This window comes from Neoarius graeffei, chromosome 18, assembly GCF_027579695.1.
Source record: "Neoarius graeffei isolate fNeoGra1 chromosome 18, fNeoGra1.pri, whole genome shotgun sequence".
In the NCBI taxonomy this organism is placed as follows: Eukaryota; Metazoa; Chordata; class Actinopteri; order Siluriformes; family Ariidae; genus Neoarius; species Neoarius graeffei.
The window spans coordinates 1,934,000-1,951,408 of NC_083586.1; the positions used below are offsets into that span (position 1 = coordinate 1,934,000).

Here is a 17,409-nt window from a genome sequence, read left to right on the forward strand (position 1 = left end):
TTTGCATTGTAACCACCATTTGCTCTTTTAAAGGCTTGCACACACATGCACTAAGACAAATTTCTCTCTCTCTCATATATGCATTGCTCTAAGACAAGCACTCACTATCTTGCACAAAGACAAACATTCTACTCTACCTACCTACCTCATCTGGATACAATTGGAAAATGAACTGTACTGTTTAAGTTGGATTATTAGTAATATTTGAATTTTTTTTTTGCTATTTTGTACCTTTTATACTTTTTATTTATTCTTTATTCTCAGATGGGCTATTGCAGGGGGTACACCCCTTTTTCCATTTTTATTAAGATAAAACTAAGGACAAATAGGTTGTATTTCATAGGTTTTTTTCCATGTACATCATAAATGTTTCACAGAAAGGTTGATTAAATGGGCTTAGTTCTGGAGCCAATAAGCCAAAGGTTTTAAGCTTTGATCTAATAAGTGTTGAGTTTGAATAAAAACTTTTTTGGGGGGAGGAATAACAGCCAATTGCTTGCTCATTTTAAGAGGCCTTTCATGTTGCATAACACACTATTTGATATAGTTGTTTAAAAACACAAAAGTGTAATTTATTCGATTACTCAATTAATCGATGAAAAAAATCGACAGAATACTCGATTCCAAAAATATTCGATAGCTGCAGCCCTAATTGACACCGTGTTCATATTCAAAAACTCATGAAATCTGGGACACACATCTGTCATGAGCACCCCTACTCCGCCATAGGGGCTTGACCCCAGGTGTGTCTGGGCGACTCCATAGCGCCCACATATGTCATTGAGACTCCTGCCTGGTATACAGTTTCACCTATCCATGTCAAATTTGGTAGATAGATGAAATAAATAGATGAACAAAATTGCCTATACATTGCATCAGCCATATTCAACAGTAAGGGAGATTTTTGGTTTTGTGCGTTTTGACACGTGATACGCTTTAACAAGCTCCTCCTCGGTGGTTTGGTGGATCCATGCCATATTTGGCATACGTCATTTCAAGATGTTGATGTTAAATTGTGAAGGGATTTGTGATATGTCGCAAAATGTTGAAATGGCGAACCAATAAATGTATACGTTACGCCATGCAAGCAGGAAGTGAGTCATAAATTCACCATGCATTGCCTGATGCAGCTCAAACTTCAGAGGTTATAGGCTATCATTGTTCTGGAGATATCCACATGCCCAAAGACATCCTCTGGTATTGCGCCACCATTTGGACATGGACAACAATGACTCCATTGCCAAAACAGCTGTTACATTTTGATGTACTCTTCCTAGGCAGTTTGTTGGATTCATGCCATCTTTTTGGTATACCTCATGTCAAGATGTTGCTGATTAAGTTGCGAAGGGATTTGCAATACCTGGCAAGATGTTGAAATGGCGAGCCAATAAATTTGTTATGCCACACAAACAGGAAGCATGTCAAAAATTCACCATGCATTGCCTGATATGGCTAAAAATTCACAGGTTACAGGATACGATGGTTCTGATCTCCACGTGCCCAATTTGACCATGTGGTATAGTGGCACCATTTGGACATGGACAATAATGATTCCATTGCCTAAAAACTTTGACTCATGAAATATGGTGCTCACATCAGTCCTGGCCATCGCTACTCAGGGATAGAGGTTTGACCCCGGGTGTTTCCGTTGGATTCCATAGCGCCCCCACATGTCATTTAGACTTCTGCCCAGTATATAGATTCACCTATCAGTGTCAAAAATGGTAGGTGTGTGGGGTGCCCCAAGATGAACAAAACTGAAATGCACATTGTTTGTCAATTGACTTGCGACAGAATTTGTGATATCTTGCAGGATGTTGAAATGGTGAACCAGTAAATTTGTATGTTTTGACATGTAAACAGGAAGTATGTCATAAATTTGCCATGCATTGCCTGATAGAGCTAAAGCCTCACAGGTTATAAGACATTAGGGTTCTGACAATATCCCCATGCCCAAAGTGAGCCTCTTGTGTAGCACCACCATTTGGACTTGGACAGTAATGATTCCATTGCTGAAAAACTCTGATTCCTGAAACTTGGTACACACATCAGTGCTGGCAACTGTTACTCAGGGATAGAGGCTTGGCCCCAGGTGCAATGCCATATTGTTTTTGGCATGTTCTCGTGTGCGAGGGCCTTTTATCACCGTTAGTGGCTATATTTGTTATTATTATTTTTCTTCAAAACTTTGCCATTTTGGAGGTGATTTCCATGGGCGAAAACTCATGAAATTTGGTTCACACATCAGTCATGCACACCGCTACTCGGCAATAGGGGCTTGACCCCCAGGTATCTCCGGGGGACTCCATAGCGCCCCCATATGTCATTGAGACACCTCCCTGGTATATAGTTCCACCTATCTATGTTAAATTTGGTAGGTGTGTGGACTGCCCCTAGACGAACAAAATTGCAATATTCATTGCATCAGTCATACTCAGCAGGAAGTGAGATATTTTTAGTTTTGTGCATTTTGACGGGTTACATTTTAATGTACTCCTCCTAGGGGGTTTGTTGGATCCATGCCATATTTGGTAGACGTCATGTCAAGATATCGCTGATGTTAAATTGCAAAGGGATTTGCGATATCTCGCAAGGTGTTGAAATGGCGAACCAATAAATTTATATGATGCACTACGCAAACAGAAAGTGTCATAAAGTCACCATACATTGCCTGATACAGCTTAAACTTCACAGATTATAGGATATCATGTTTTTGAAGATCTCCACATGCCCAAAGTCATCCTCTGGTATAGCACCACTGTTTGGACATGGACAGTAATGACTCCATTGCCAAAAAACTCAGTCATGAAATTTGGTACACACACCAATCCTGGCAACAACTACTCATGGATAGAGGCTTGAACCCAGGTGTGTCCAGGGGACTCCATAGCGCCCCCACGTCATTGAGACTTTTGCCCAGTATAGTTTCACCTATCCACATCAGAATTCGTAGGTGTGTCTGGTGCCCCAAGATAAACAAACCTGAAATGTAAATTTGCTAAAACAATGGACTTGCGACAGGATTTGCGATATGTTGCATGATGTTGAAATGGCGAGCCAATATGTTTTACCATGCAAACAAGAAGTGTATCATAAATTCACCATGCATTGCCTGATATGGCTAAAACTTCACGTTGTAAGCCGTACTGGTTCCGATGACATCCACATGCTCAAAGTGACCCTCTGGTATAGTGGCACCATTTGGACCTGGACAGTAATTACTCCACTGGCGAAAAATTAAAACTCATGAAATTTGGTACACACCTCAATCCTGGCCATCACTAATCAGGGATGGAAGCATGGCACCAGTTGTGTCCGGGGGACTCCATAGTGCCCCATACGTCATTGAGACTCATGAGATTTGATAGGTGTGTGGAGTGCCCCTAGATGAACAAAATTGCAATATACAATGCATCAGCCATACTCAACAGGAAGTGACTTATTTTTGGTTTTGTGCATTTTGATGTGTTAGAATTTTGACATGCTCATCCAAGGCAGTTTGCTGTGTTCATGCCATATTTGGTGTACAGGATGTCAAGATGTTGCTGATGTTAAATTGCAAAGGGATTTGTGACATCTTGCAAGATGGTGTAGTGGTTAGCATGGCCGCCCCACAGCAAGAAGGTTCCGGGTTTGAACCCAGCGGCCGGCGAGGGCCTTTCTGTGTGGAGTTTAGATTTTCTCCCCATGTCTGTGTGGGTTTCCTCCGGGTGCTCCGGTTTCCCCCACAATCCAAAGACATGCAGTTAGGTTGACGTGAGGTGCCCTTGAGCAAGGTACCTGACCCCTGACTGCTCCCCGGGCGCTCTGGTGTGGCTGCCCACTGCTCTGAGTGTGTGTGAGTGTTCACTGCTTCAGATGGGTTAAATGCAGAGGATGAATTTCACTGTGCTTGAAGTGTGCATGTGACAAATAAAGGTTTCTTCTTCTTTAAGATGTTGAAATGGCAAAACAATAAATTTGTGTTCCATCATGTAAACAGAAAGTGTGTCATAAATTCACTATTCATTGTCTGATATAGCTCAAACTTCACAGGTTATAGGATATAATGGTTCTTATGATGGGCACATGCCCAAACTGACCTTCTGGTATAGCGCCACCATTTGCACATGGACAGTAATGACTCCACTGCCGAAAAATTAATCACCAGTGGTGCATACATCAGATACCCAGGCTTTTGTTTCACATCTCAGTGCATTGTTTGATGAGCAAATGTAACTGGTCACAGAACCGGAGGTGCAAAGGCCCCTCATTGCCACTTGCAGCTATATTTTCTTTTCCTCTTCTTCATTTATTTATTCATTTTTTTTCCTCTGCGGAAGAACTCATTTTTGAGGCACTTGCAATGCTCGAAAACTCGTGCGTAAAATCACATAGTTACACTGATCAAGGGACTAGGCATGGTCCCAAAGCTCTATAGTGCCCCCGAGAACAAGCTATGGTTCATAGAACCATAAATGAAGTTGCTCGGATCGGCATGAGATTTGGTGTGATCCATACTCCTTGTGATACAGGACAAAGTTCACTTAGTTGTATATGACTCTGCCCAACATGAAGTCAGTCATGTTGGATGGAATGTGGGATTTTGAAATTTTCCCGCGTTGTTTTGAGGGGCTTACGATGGGTAAGAACTCATGAAATTTTGCACATACATTTGTCCTATAATACAATTTGAGTGAATATGGAAAATTAGGGGCGGCACGGTGGTGTAGTGGTTAGCGCTGTCGCCTCACAGCAAGAAGGTCCACGTTCAAGCCCCGTGGCCGGCAAGGGCCTTTCTGTGCGGAGTTTGCATGTTCTCCCTGTGTCCGCATGGGTTTCCTCCGGGTGCTCCGGTTTCCCCCACAGTCCAAAGACATGCAAGTTAGGTTAACTGGTGACTCTAAATTGACCGTAGGTGTGAATGTGAGCGTGAATGGTTGTCTGTGTCTATGTGTCAGCCCTGTGATGACCTGGCGACTTGTCCAGGGTGTACCCCGCCTTTTGCCCGTAGTCAGCTGGGATAGGCTCCAGCTTGCCTGCGACCCTGTAGAAGGATAAAGCGCCTAGAGATAATGAGATGAGATGGTAAATTAGTCTAGATAGGCTTCATTAACTCTATAGTGCCACCTAGTTCAAAAATACATATTTTTGAACATGTACACCTTGTACATATTCAAAAACTCATGAAATTTGGTACACATGTCAGTCATACGCCCCGAAACAGCCATAGGGGCTTGACCCCAGGTTTGTCTGGGGGACTCCATCGTACCCCCATATGTCATGGAGGCTCCTGCCCGGTATATAGTTTCACCTATCCATGTCAAATTTGGGGTGTGTGTATGCAGTGCTCCGAGATGAACAAAATTGCCTGTACATTGCATCAGTCATACTCAACAGGAAGTGAGATATTTTTGGTTTTATGTGTTTTGACACGTTATTTTTTAACGAACTCCTCCTAGGCTGTTTGTTGGATCCATGCCATATTTGGTATACATCATGTCAAGATGTTGCTGATGTCAAATTACAAAGGGATTTGCGATATGTCGCAAGATGTTGAAATGGCGAACCAATAAATTTATACGTTACCCCACACAAACAGGAAATGAGTCATAAATTCACCATGCATTGCCTGATATGGCTCAAACTTGACAGGTTATAGGATATGGTTCTGAAGATATGCACATGCCCAAAGACTCCCTCTGGTATAGCGCCACCGTTTGGACATGGACAGTAATGACTCCATTGCCAAAACATGTTACATTTTGATGTACTCTTCCTTGGCGGTTTGTTGGATTCATGCCATATTTGGTATACATCATGTCAAGATGTTGCTGATTTTAAGTTGCGAAGGGATTTACAATATCTTGCAAGATGTTGAAAGGAAAAGAAAGCACATGGTTAAAATACAGTTATGAAGATGGTTTATATCATAATGTAACGATTCATGCAAATAATTGAAAATAAGGCGCTCACACAGCTAAGATATCCATCTCTGAAAGTCAATTTCTATGCAGAATTCCCCTATCATCGAATGCCGCCATTGAAAATATTTTAATCAGAAAAATCCCCCCCGATTATTTGCGGCAATGCTCTGACGTCACTTGGGCATAGCACATGGAAGCTCCGCATGTAGTATTTTATATTAACGGTACAAGTTGTGCTGCCGTGACAGCCTCATGCTGTGGACTGTAACCTTGCTAGACTACCTACAAACAGATCTGCATACAATCTGACTGTGGCAGCGGGGGCGTGGTCAAGCGCCGGTCTGTGACAGGAGGGTGGAGTCAGGGAAGGTAAGTGGCAGAATCACTACACCTGACGGCAATTAACCTGTTTGTGTGTCTCCCCAGTGACCGCGCCCTATTTAAGGAGAGAGAGCGAGAGCAGAGGGCGCTCTCTCTCCACAACCAGATGACTGGAATGTGTGTGCGTGTGTGGCTGAGAGTGAAAGATATTTGCACTGAAAAGTGAAAATAAAAGAGTTGTGCGAACTCAGTCTCTGTCCTGCCGTCCTCTGTGCTTCACCCACACCTAGTGAACGTTACAGTGGTGCCGAAACCCGGGATTAGAGTGGAGCACCAGCCAATCAACCCCATGGAGTCCTCCCCGTTCGCTGACCTGGTCCACGCCCTCGCCATGGCCCAGCAGGAAGACCGCAAGGCGTTCCGGCACCTCCTCGCGTCGGCGGGGTCCACCAGCGCTCCGGCCGCGGGCCCGTCTCCCCTCACCGTTACCAAGATGGGTCTGCAGGACGACCCCGAGGCTTTCATCACGCTACTCAAAAGTCGCAGAAGCCTCGGGGTAGCCGATGGAGCAGCGCGCGGCACGCCTCCTCCCCCTCCTAACGGGAGAGGCACAGCTGGCCGCGCTACAGCTCCCCGCCGACCGCTGGCTGGCCTACGCGGACCTCCGCCGGGCCATCCTCCAGCGCGTGGGGCGCACACCAGAGCAACAGCGCCAGCGCTTCCGCGCTTTGCGCTTAGAGGAAGTTGGCCAGCTGTTCACGTTTGGCCAGCAGCTCCGGGAGGCCTGCTGGTGGTGGTTGAGGGCCGACAACCGCGACGCTGAGGGGATCATCGACCAGGTGGTGCTGGAACAATTCGTCGCTCGCTTACCATCAGGAACCGCGGAGTGGGTCCGGTGCCACCGCCTGGCGTCGCTGGATCAGGCAGTCGAGCTGGCGGAGGATCATTTGGCGGCTGTTCCGGCGGCAGGACAGCAGATGGCATCTTCTCTTCTCTCCTCTTCTCTCTCTCTCTCTCTCTCTCTCTCTCCCCCTCCTTCTGTGTCCCGTCCTCGCCCCATTCCCCCAGCGCGGAGACAGGGTCCGGCGCCACCCCAGCCGGCCCGCCACACCCGCGGTGCCCTCCCGTTTCTCCCTTCTGTGTCTGTCTCTTCCCCACCTCAGGTGAGTGAGCCCCAGAACACCGGTGCAGAGGGAAAGCCCAGGCCGGTTTGCTGGTGCTGCGGGGAGCCGGGCCATCTTCAACAGCAGTGCACGGCAATGGAGGTGGGCGCGGTGGTTCGGATCCCCGACGCACCAGAGGCCGCCCTCAATCGGGCCGGAGCGTATCGCATACCGGTGAGTATCCAAGGGGCTACATATCAGGCGTTGGTGGATTCTGGTTGTAATCAGACCTCAATTCGCCAAAGCCTGGTTCAAAACGAGGCATTGGGGGGAGCACAGGGGGTGAAGGTGTTGTGTGTGCACGGGGATGTTCACCGCTACCCTTTGGTGTCAGTCCACATTTTTTTCAGAGGGGAAAAAGCCATAGTGAAGGCGGTGGTTAATCCTCGCCTTACCCACTCTTTAATTTTGGGGACTGATTGGCCGGGATTTCGGGATTTAATGACACATTTAGTGAAAAGTGGGTCCTGCCATTTAACAGGGGGAGGTCTCGGTGTCGCTTTGGTGGGAGCAGCTGTCACAGAGCCATCTACGTCATCTCCGCGTCAGAGTGAGGAGCTGCCGGCTCCTCCTCTCTCTATTGGGGAATCCCTCGCGGATTTCCCATTAGAGCAGTCGCGAGACGAGACTCTGAGGCATGCGTTTGACCAAGTGAGAGTAACCGATGGTCAAACGCTCCTGCCGAACGCCACCCCGTCCTTCCCTTACTTCGCGATTATGAAGGATAGATTATACCGAGTGACACAGGACACTCAAACTAAAGAGCGAGTCACGCAGCTTTTGATTCCAAAGAGCCACCGGGAATTGGTATTCCAGGTGGCTCACTTTAATCCCATGGCTGGACACTTAGGGCAGGACAAAACACTAGCCCGAATAATGGCCCGGTTCTATTGGCCAGGGATTCATGGCAATGTCTGTAGGTGGAGTACGGCGTGCCGCGAATGCCAGTTAGTAAATCCAGCGGCCATTCCAAAAGCGCCTTTGCGCTCTCTACCATTAATCGAGACCCCGTTCGAAAGAATTGGGGTGGATCTCGTCGGGCCATTAGATCGGTCAACACGAGGGTACCGCTTTATATTAGTTCTAGTGGACTATGCAACGCAATACCCGGAAGCAGTGCCTCTTCGCAATATCTCAGCACGCAGTATTGCGGAGGCACTCTTCCGCATTATCTCCCGAGTTGGAATCCCGAAAGAGATTCTGACTGACCAAGGCACCTCGTTTATGTCATGTACACTGAACGAACTGTATGGGTTGTTGGGTATTAAGTCGATCCGCACTAGCGTGTATCACCCACAAATGGACGGTTTAGTTGAACGGTTCAACCGCACCCTCAAGAACATAATTAAAAATTCGTAAGTGAGGACGCACGTAATTGGGATAGATGGCTCGAACCCTTGCTCTTTGCAGTGCGAGAGGTCCCCCAAGCCTCCACGGGGTTCTCCCCGTTCGAATTGTTATACGGGCGTAAGCCGTGCGGCATCTTAGATGTGCTGCGGGAAAATTGGGAGGAGGGACCTTCAAGTAAAAACGAGATCTGCGCGCAAAACTCCACACGCTCACGCACCTAACTCAGGAGAATTTGCGGCAGGCCCAAGAACGGCAAGCCCGCCTGTACGACAAGGGTACGCACCTTAGGGAGTTCACACTGGGAGAGAAAGTACTCGTACTGTTGCCCACATCGAGCTCCAAATTAGTCGCCAAGTGGCAAGGGCCCTTTGAGGTCACACGGCGAGTCGGGGACATTGACTATGAGGTGAGGCGAACGGATAGGGGCGGGGCGCTGCAGATTTACCACCTCAACCTACTCAAACTCTGGAACAAGGAGGTCCCCGTGGCGTTGGTGTCGGTGGTTCCGGAGAAGGCGGAGCTGGGGCCGGAGGTTCAAAAGGGAACATTGGCATTGCGTACCTCTCCGGTCCCCTGTGGAGACCACCTCTCCCCGACCCAACTCGCGGAGGTTGCCCAGTTGCAGACCGAGTTTTCGGACGTGTTCTCGCCCCTACCCGGCCGCACCAACCTCATAAAGCACCACAATGAGACGCCCCCGGGGGTGGTAGAGCGTAGCCGCCCTTACAGGTTACCCGAGCACAAAAAAAAAGTGGTTCGGGAAGAACTCGAGGCCATGCTCAAAATGGGCATCGTCGAGGAGTCCCACAGTGACTGGAGCAGCCCGGTGGTCTTGGTACCCAAGGCCGACGGGTCGGTCTGGTTCTGTGTGGACTATAGAAAAGTGAACGCAGTGTCTAAATTCGATGCGTACCCAGTGCCTCGTATTGATGAGTTGCTCGATCGGCTAGGCACGGCTCGTTTTTACCCGACGCTGGATTTAACAAAGGGTTATTGGCAGATCCCCTTGACTCCATTATCCCGGGAAAAAATGGCCTTTTCCACACCGTTCGGCTTGCACCAATTCGTCACACTTCCGTTTGGGCTGTTTGGGGCACCTGCTACGTTTCAGCGGCTGATGGACAGGGTCCTCCGCCCCCACGCCACCTATGTGGCCGCATACCTCGACAATATAATCATTTATAGTAATGACTGGCAGTGGCACTTACAACACCTGAGGGCCGTCCTTAAGTCGCTGAGGCGAGCGGGTCTCACAGCCAACCCAAAGAAGTGTGCGATTGGGCGGGTGGAAGTACGGTATCTGGGCTTCCACTTGGGCAACGGGCAGGTGCGTCCCCAAATTAACAAGACAGCAGCAATTGCGGCCTGCCCGAGGCCCAAGACCAAAAAGGGGGTGAGACAGTTCCTGGGGCTGGCTGGCTACTATCGTAGGTTTATACCTAATTATTCGGACGTCACCAGCCCGCTGACTGATCTCACTAAAAAGGGGGCACCAGATCCAGTCCAGTGGATGGAGCAATGCCAGCGGGCTTTCTCTGAGGTAAAGGCTGCACTGTGTGGGGGGCCACTATTACACTCCCCTGACTTTTCTCTCCCCTTTGTGTTGCAGACCGATGCGTCGGACAGAGGGCTGGGGGCGGTTTTGTCCCAGGAGGTGGAGGGGGAGGACCGCCCCGTCCTGTACATTAGCAGGAAGCTGTCAGTGCGTGAGGGGCGCTACAGCACTATCGAGAAAGAGTGTCTGGCGATCAAGTGGGTGGTCCTCGCCCTCCGCTACTACCTGCTGGGGCGCCCTTTCACCCTCTGTTCGGACCACGCGCCCCTCCAGTGGCTCCACCGCATGAAGGATGCCAACGCGCGGATCACCCATTGGTATCTGGCACTCCAACCCTTCAATTTTAAGGTGGTCCACAGGCTGGGGGCGCAGATGGTTGTGGCAGACTTCCTCTCCCGTCAAGGGGGGGGGGGGAGTCGGCTGCAGGCCGGACAGCCGCCCGGCCTGAGTCGGGCGGTGGGGGTATGTGGCAGCGGGGGCGTGGTCAAGCGCCGGTCTGTGACAGGAGGGTGGAGTCAGGGAAGGTAAGTGGCAGAATCACTACACCTGACGGCAATTAACCTGTGTTTGTGTGTCTCCCCAGTGACTGCGCCCTATTTAAGGAGAGAGAGCGAGAGCAGAGGGAGCTCTCTCTCCACAACCAGATGACTGGAATGTGTGCGCGTGTGTGGCTGAGAGTGAAAGATATTTGCACTGAAAAGTGAAAATAAAAGAGTTGTGCGAACTCAGTCTCTGTCCTGCCGTCCTCTGTGCTCCACCCACACCTAGGGAATGTTACACTGACTTACCTAAATCTGTCGAAGAGGCAAGTGTGTGAGTTTTTACACATTCCTGGCAGTATAAGCACTCATTAGCATGCTTCAGCCATGTGTGATCACATTTGCACGAACACCATTGTGTGTTGCCCATCCGTTGTTCCTCCTCAGCTACAGGATCTGAAGAGCTGGCTTCCTGTTCTGATTCTTCTTGAGAATCACCTTCCTCAACTCTTGGCTCAAACAGATAGGGTTGTAGGCCAGTAGAATCTGCAATGAATTCATACTCACTGCCTTCCGAGTCACTTTCCGCCATCTTGTCTGCAGAAGTTGATTACCACTTAAAGGCCAACCAAGTTGAAAATTACCCTACCCTTTTTTTATTTTAAACAAATCGTGGTTTTCACTTTCATTTGCCGCACAGGGACAGGCCTCTCACGGGCTGACTGAAATGGTCCTTTGGGTCCAAAAACGGCACATTTGCAGCTCATGTGCTGAGAACGTTTTGAAGAAAATTGTTTCACTCAAACAACTCTGATGCACCGGCCATTAGGAATACCATACAAGCCAGTATTGAATCCAGATGCGGTTCCTGCAGTCCTTGGCCAAAAAGTGGACAACAAACAAGACAACATGGTCAGTAGTCTGCCAAAGAGAAGTTCAAAGGGTAAGAAAACACTTTTTATAGTTTCCCTAACTTTTTATTAAGCGTGATATGTTATTTTGAGTTACTTTGGGCATAAATGTAATAATTGCTGATGCAGCTAAGCGGCTTAATGTTTGTTTTATGATGGGTGCCTTGCTTTGATTTAGTGTTGTCAAAAACGCCTCAGTAATAACTAACTAAACCAACTCTATAATAAAACAATAACTCTATATTGTTCACTTGTGTGTAACCAATTGATGGGGTAATACTTGTGTAGGTAACACAGTCCGTCTAAATACAACACACAGCCCCTTTAAGAACTACAACTCCCATCACCAACTTCCGCGTTGACCTACGTCACGCCTGGGCAGGATCATCTATGTCACTTCCTTCACGACTCCATAAGGGACCCGGAAATCTGCCATACTTCCTCTTTCGGGGCCGTGAATTCAACACGGACACAAGGAGGACCGCCTGCTCCGCTGAGCAAACCCAAGAACAGACGTCTTTCTTGCAAGATCCACGATTTAGCGCGTTTTTTCTTTTCTTTGTTTACCTTTGGCCACGGTAAAAATCCAGAATTGCACGATTTTAAACTCAGAGTTACAACCAGTTTTGTTTGTCTATTATAGTAACGTTACGAACTGCAGCCCAGAACAGTTCATTTAAAGTTTAGAAGCGACCGGGTCTTTCTAATTAACAAGCTGTGCACATTGTCTGATCAGAGACTTTCTTTTCATCACGAGCGACCACGTGTCGGACCAAGAAATTCTCTGCGCTTCACGGAAGCCTTCACAATGGTGAAACTCCAAAAGTCTCGGAACATATCTCCATAATCTTGCAAGATACTGAAGTAAGACTGGCAATTTTTGGGCAAAAAGACTAGTCTTAGGAATTAGCTTTATGAAGCAGTGTGAATTTAAACTCAGGAACGGTTTAATTGTGTACACTGTAGACACTCGATGTTGAATTGATTCTTCTATTTTGTTTTGATCTCTCAATTGTTAACAGATAGGCTTTTGCATGCTCTTGCTATCCTTTCTAACCCTTAATTTCATTATTACACATATTTTGACCTCATCAGGATTTCAGTGGATTTAGTAGTGTTATAAGCTAGCTTAGCTAGCAACACTTGGCTAATTCTTTTGTCTCGTTAGCATCCAGGCTAATTGTATTGTCTCAAGGGACCACATGGCCTCCACCACGTGGACGGACACACACACACACACACACAAACACATCTTAGCTATCAGCTAAAGCTAACTCTTTTGTTCTACAAAGAAACATGTGGTCACCTCCCCCTACACTCTCTCTCACACACACACACACACACACACACACACACACACGCGCGCACGTGCACGCACACACACACATGCTCATCAAGTATACAGTATATCATATATGTATATATCTGCTGACATTATTCATTTTTATCTTTATTATAATAAATTCAATTATTGTTGAAACTGTGTGTTGATTGTTGTACCAATATTTTTGAAGTACCCAACCTCAAAGAATTCCAATGTGCATATGAGTTATGTAATACAGTAAGTGATCATAATAACTTGGAATATACCATAATTTAGCTGTTTGGTAATTTATTATTAAGCACCAAAATTAATGAGACTGATTCAATGAGAGTGATTCAATAGTATGATTCAATGAGACTGATTTAATGAGGCTGATTTAATTATTTATTATTTAATGAGACTGATTTAATGAGATTGATCACTCAATTATCAATTGCACCTACACTTGTTTATCATGATCGTCATCACTATCCATGTCATTGTCCGAAATACTCTAGGAAATCAGTGAAGAAATATCGCTGGCACTGTGGTCCGTTTTGTCGAATATGGTTGTGTACTGTAAGTGATATCACACTTTACGGAAACCATTCGGAAAGCAGCTCGGCAATATTTCCGCCTTTTTCTGTACAAGTGTGATTATAACGCATAGTTTCAGCCTCATTTTACAGGTAAAGAGTTTGGGTTTGTCTGTAAGTCAGGGTTGCATCTCATTAATACGCAATTTCAGATGTACAGTGAAAAAATTGACATTGTCATCTTAGTAGAACTTTCACTTTGCCCCTTCAGTACTGAAGAGTGACACTCAGCCTTGCACCCAGGTGACGTCACGCATCGCCCTTCCAACAGGCAACATGGCAGCCTACTGGTGGCATTAGAGCAGTGATACAAAAATGCTCACAACTTTCTCATAAATGGTCAAACAGGCCTGAAACTTTTCTTACAGGCTCTCAATATTACAAGCTACCAACCCATGCATGTATTTACGTTGCATTTTCCATTCCTTGGAATGGCATACCAATAAATTTGTTACGTCACACAAACAGGAATCGTCATAAATTCACCATGCATTGCCTGATATGGCTAAAAATTCACAGGTTATAGGATATGATGGTTCTGATGATATCCACATGCCTAATTTGGCCCTCTGGTATCGCGCCACCATTTGGATCTGGACAGTAATGATTCCGTTGCCTAATAAAAACTTTGACTCATGAAATTTGGTACTCGCATCAGTCCTGGCCACCGCTACTCAGGGATAGAGGCTTGATCCCGGGTGTGTTCAGGGGACTCCATAGCGCCCCCACATGTCATTGAGACTTCTGCCCGGTATATAGTTTCACCCATCCATGTCAGAATTGGTAGGTGTGTGGGGTGCCCCAAGATGAACAAAAGTGAAATACACATTGCTTTAGCCAATTGACTTGCAACAGGATTTGTGGTATTTGGCACAATGTTGAAAAGGCGAACCAATAAATTTGTATGTTTCGCCATGCAAACGGGAAGTGTGTTATAAATTCGCCATGCATTGCCTGATGTAGCTAATACTTCACAGATTATAAGACATCAGGGTTCTGATGATATCCCCATGCCCAAAGTGAGCCTCTCATGTAGCGCTGCCATTTGGCCCTGGACAGTAATGATTCCATTGCCAAAAACTCTGACTCATGAAATTTGGAGCACACATCAGTCCTGGCCACTGTGACTCAGGGATAGAGGCTTGGCCTCGAGTGCGAGGGCCCTTTATTGCCACTAGCTGCTATATTTGGTTGTTCAAATAGAGAAATAGATAAGTTATTACGGTCTCCCCACTATCGACAAAAATGTTAACAAAGAGAAGCAAATGCTTCAAGAGCAATGAAGATATGAGTGGTTAAACAGAATACGACGAGAGGAGCTAAGCCTGAAAACTCCATAGAAATTCGTGATTGTGTTTTTAAAATGTATTTTTTTTAAAAATAGAAAGTTAAAAGTGAGTATGGAAGAGTTTGCTTAAGATTCTCATTTTATTTTTTTCTGCTTGAATTCAAGTTAGCTTCTTCATGAAAGTGGTTTGATTTTCTTACAGGTGAAGCGGCTTCTTTATTCGACACAGAAAACCCAGACTGGGCACCAAGCAAACAATCCGGACATAATTAGGTAAAAAATCCAACAGGGAGCAACGTGCCAGACATATCCTGAAAGAATAGAACAGATTAAGAGCAGAGAGCACTGAAGCTTTGCTTTTGTTATCAAAGGAACCCAGTCCTGCGCAAAATGTCACCATGGAGTCAGAGTGTTGTAATGAACCCACAGTTAGAGAGAGTTCTACACAAACGTACTTAACTTTAGAACTGCTGCATACATGTGAAATGGAAATAAATCAACTGAGACAGGAAAAACTGTTTTGGATAAAATTGTTACGGTCCTTTACACACTTATCAGCCTGTGTGACTCAGCTGTGCCTTTGAATAGAAAATAAATGAGAATAAATAGAAAAACATTAACCGTTTATTGAAATTATCATTACATGGGTGATTTATAGATTATATTTAACGATAGGTACAATTGGAATGTGCTGAGTTAGTGTTTGTAATTATTGTACCATCCACTATTAGATAAAATAAAAAAAAATCTTAGAATATTGTTTGAAAGTCTAGAGCAAGATGTTTTATTATTTTACAAATAATAGCACTTCAGATATTGTTTTAACAATAAGTATCACTGGAGTGCAAATAGCTCGATACCTAGATGTCCTTGGGATTGTTGAGACATGGAGGGGTGGGAATAAGATATATAATCCACAGTTCAGGTCAGAGTCCTTTGAGAGTAAATGCTTTGGCTTTTGCAACATTCTGTTCCCAAAAGCTGGTGTCAGGAAAAAGTCTTTGCACAAAGGTTTTCTTGCTTTTGTATTTTTTTTTTTAAACTGGTCTTTCATGTAGGGACTCTTCAGGGGGAAAAAGAAAGTATGTTCCAACATGTAGCTAATGCTAGCCCACAAATCTACACCGTCACTTCAGTCGTTTTGAGGAATTTTGTAAGTATCATAACTGCTAATAAACTCCAATTTCCACGTGTATCTATCTTGCACTTCTTTCTGACTAAGATTATCCAAGTAATCTCGTAGTAGAGCTTTTTTTCATTGTAGTTTTCTTTGGACAACAGCAACAGATGCCAGACATCTTTGCTTGGCTTCAGTATGTAAACAAAGTTCGCTTGTCCCCCAGTATAGGGTAGCGGTGGTTGCTAACGTAAATGTGATGTTAGTGCAAGGGGTCTATAGACTGAAAGAGCTTCTACCCAAGAGCCATAATTGCACTAAATACTGCTTGTTTTAAAGGGATCGTGCAATTAAATACAGCAATGTGTCAATGTCTTTTTTTAGAGCTTGAGTTAATATATATTATATGGGGGCGGCACGGTGGTGTAGTGGTTAGCGCTGTCGCCTCACAGCAAGAAGGTCCGGGTTTGAGCCCTGTGGCCGGCGAGGGCCTTTCTGTGCAGAGTTTGTATGTTCTCCCCGTGTCCGCGTGGGTTTCCTCCGGGTGCTTCGGTTTCCCCCACAGTCCAAAGACATGCAGGTTAGGTTAACTGGTGACTCTAAATTGACCGTAGGTGTGAATGTGAGTGTGAATGGTTGTCTGTGTCTAAGTGTCAGCCCTGTGATGACCTGGCAACTTGTCCAGGGTGTACCCCGCCTTTCGCCCGTAGTCAGGTCGGATAGGATCCAGCTTGCCTGTGACCCTGTAGAACAGGATAAAGCGGCTAGAGATAATGAGATGAGATTTATTGATTTTATTTATTTATTTATTTTTAATAAGCATATATTGCACTGGTAGGATGGCATCCAATTTCATTGTACAATGTCTAAAGTCTAATGACAGATATATTCAAAAGTGGAGATTTCTGTCTCATGATTCCTCCTTCCACACACACTTGCCACATTAGTTCACTCCCCATCAACATGCTCTGAGGATATGTCGCACAATCACGGTCATCTACTTTTACATTTTGAGTTGAGAGGGATTTCTTTCACAGATACCCTAACTTGCAAGAGAACAGAGAGGTGTTCCACTGACAGTTTTTATTAAAAAAAGACAGATAGAATAACTACAGTGGTGCTTGAAAGTTTGTGAACCCTTTAGAATTTTCTATATTTCTGCATAAATATGCCCTAAAACATGATCAGATTTTCACACAAGTCCTAAAAGTAGATAAAGAGAACCCAGTTAAACAAATGAGAGAAAAATATTATACTTGGTCATTTATTTGTTGAGAAAAATGATCCAATATTACATATCTGCGAGTGGCAAAAGTATATGAACCTTTGCTTTCAGTATCTGGTGTGACCCCCTTGTGCAGGAATAACTGCAACTAAACGTTTCCGGTAACTGTTGATCAGTCCTGCACACCGGCTTGGA

General features: G+C 45.7%; 1 protein-coding gene across 6 annotated transcripts in view; it reads left to right on the forward strand.

The window, feature by feature from the left end:
* The window catches only part of LOC132865867 (zinc finger protein 883-like), a 154,132-nt gene that overhangs the window by 123,774 nt on the left and 12,949 nt on the right, over window positions 1-17,409 (forward strand). Inside the window, exon 1 of one of the 6 annotated variants that reach the window (XM_060898373.1) lies at window positions 15,042-15,145. The exons of the other annotated variants lie outside the window; for them this stretch is intronic. The gene's annotated coding sequence lies outside the window, so the exon portion shown is untranslated. Of the gene's footprint in view, window positions 1-15,041; window positions 15,146-17,409 lie in introns of those variants that run through there. 6 annotated transcript variants of the gene reach the window in all.